Raw genomic sequence first — 2,976 nt, forward strand, 5'->3', positions numbered from 1 at the left:
TTACGGGCGTTGAACACACAAGCTTTCTCCTCCCTTCTAGCATTGAACGCCAGGAAGGGGTACCCTCTAGGGTGCTATATTTTTCTCCTTATGCGTTCCTGTTTCTGTTCTAATGGCTACACATGATCTCAAATGTTAGAAAAACTAAGAAAACTATGAAAAACAATAGAAAATAAAATAATATGAAATCAAACTAAAATAACAGAAAGAAAAATAGAAAAGAAGAAAATACTATATGATACTTATGGTTGGGTTGCCTCCCAACAAACGCTTCTTTAATGTCATTAGCTTGACACTTGATTGTTGAATTTCTTCCTCTTCTTCCAGTTGGTTAAAAGAAATGACTCCATGGGAGAAGAGGAGAAGATTAATGCCCTCGGATGTGAATTCCTCCTAACAACCTTTTTGGTATTGTTATCAGAGTGATTCTCTTTGCTTGTTAGGGTAGGGGTTGGATTGTTTCTCCATCCCCTATGCATCTTCCTCTTGGGACCTTCCTCCCTGGTGGGTAGTGACTGCCCAACACCAAACTTAGGTTTGATGTCTGAGGAAACTGTATGAGTTTTTGCTAAGGGAGGAGGCTTCAGCATTGCACTCTGCATGCAGGTACCTCCTTTGTCAAGGGGTCTTGGAGGTTTAAAGACCTTGAAAACCATATAATCCTTATGTAATCTCCGCATCAATTCGCCTCTCTCAGCATCAATGAGGTTTCTTCCATTAGAGAGAGACCTTTGTTCCAAAATCTCAGCAAAAGGAATATTGATTTGTAACTTCTTAGAGACTTCCTGATTTTGAGTAGTGCTCGTCCTTGGTCTCCTTTTGGGGCGTCTGAGGGTGTGGAACTTTAGGCTTTCTTCCCATAAGAGGGGCATGTAACAGTGTGCTTCTAGCCTCTTCTTGAGCTTCTTCTTCATTTAATTCCTCAACAGTGTGTACCACCTTAGGCTCAGCCTCTTTTGTCCTGATGAGGGCCTTACTCTCTTTTATTGGATGCACCTCTGTGTCTCTGGAGAGAGTGTTAGAAGGTCTTTGAAGTGTCTGAGGGTATGGCAACTTAGCTCTGTACTCTGGGGCCTTGGGTGATGCAGGATGAGCGTCCAGAGTAACTGGAAAGGGATTTTCAGGATGTCTAAGGGGGATGTCCTCTGAACTGGCGCTTATGCCTTCCCCCCTCTCAGGGTGTTTAACGCCCCTGCTACTCCCTTTCAAGCGTTCAACCTCCTCTCTGCCCCCTCCGGGGCGTTCAACTTCAATCCTGTCCCCTTCGGGGTGTTCAACTTCAACTCTACTAGAGTGATTCCTCCACCCTTGAGCTTCCTTCCTAACTGGAGTCCTCTCAGATGAGTATAAATACTGGTTATTGACAACCATCTCAATGAGATCATCTGCCTCTTCGTGTGTCTCTATAAAGTATAGAGAACTGCCTGCAGAGTGATTTACTGACCTCCTGACCATCTCAGAGATAGCTTCATAGAAGATGATTGTCTTGCCCCAACTTGAGAACATATGGGGGGCAATCCCTGAACATCAGCTTGTACCTCTCCCAAGTATCATAGAGGGACTCGTTTGCCTTCTATCTGAAGGTCTGAACGTCTGTTATTAACTTAGTCAGCCTTTGCGAGGGAGAGAACCTGTTCAGAAATTTGTTAACAAGCTTCTCCCAAGTGTTCAAACTTCCCCTGGGTTCAGCATGCCACCAATCCAGTGCTTGGCCCCTCACCGCAAATAGGAAGAGTAATAGCCTGGAGACTTGGGGGTCTACTCCATTACTCTCTACAGTGTCACAGAACTCCAGGAAGTCGGAGATGAATTTCTTAGGGTCTTCCTATGGACTTCCATGAAACTGGAAATTTTGCTGTATTAGCGTCATCAGGTTTATGCTGGCCTTAAATTCATAGAAGCCAGGAGAGCCCACGGTTCTCCTGATTTGTGTTTTCCCCTTCGGATCCATAGCGACTTTGGTGTTCCTGTATACACAAATAAGAGACAAAGAAAAATGGGAGTCTCTATGTAAAAGTCTAGAGGACTCCCAGTGAGATACCCAAAATTTTTTTTTTAATTTGAAAATAATTAAAAAAATTCAAAAATAAATAAAATGAAATAAAAATAACTTAGAAAATATGAAAAATTAAAAAAAATAGGAAGAAAGAGGTTTAAAATTTTTGAAATTCAAAAAGAAAGTAAAAGATAACAACAACTTTTGAAATTAAGATAGAACAAAATAAACAACTAACTAACAAGATTTAAAAATAAGATAGAAGATTTGATTTTGAAAATTTTAAAATTTAAAATAAAAGATTCAATCAAAGATTTGAAAAATTAAATTTGAAAAGAAAAAGTCAAATAAGATAAGATAAAATTTGAAAATTTAAAGATTTTGAAATTCAAATTTAAAAGAAAGACTAAAGAAACACCAAATTTAAAATTAAAACTAGATAAAGCAAACAATTAATTAAAAAGATTTGAAATTAAAAAGGCAATTTTCAAAAATTAAAGAAGAAATAGTCAAGATAAGATTTTGAAATTTAAAAATTAGATAGAAAGAGTCAAGAAAAAGAAACAAAATAAGATAAGATTTGAGAATTAAGATAGGAGATTTGATTTTGAAAAATTTTGAAAATTGGAAAGAGAAAGTCAAAAGAGAGATTTTTGAATTTCAAAATTGAAAAAAAGAGAAAAACTAACACAATACTAAACTTTTAAAATTTGAATTTTAAAAGAAAGATAAGATAACAAAATTTTAAAACCAAAAAAAAGATTAGATAAAGATCAAAGAAGAAAAGATAAGCAAGAAAATTAAATTTAAATAAAAAGTTATCACCAAGTTTTAAAATTTTAAAAGAAAATAAAGAGAAAATAGCAAACTTAAAATTTTGAAATTAAAAATAAGATAACTAAAGTGAGAATTAAAAATCAAAAGATAAACAAGATAAAGATCAAGAATCAAGAAAGACAAGATATGATTTGAAAATTTTA

Source organism: Arachis ipaensis, chromosome B05 (assembly GCF_000816755.2).
Source record: "Arachis ipaensis cultivar K30076 chromosome B05, Araip1.1, whole genome shotgun sequence".
Taxonomy (NCBI): Eukaryota; Viridiplantae; Streptophyta; class Magnoliopsida; order Fabales; family Fabaceae; genus Arachis; species Arachis ipaensis.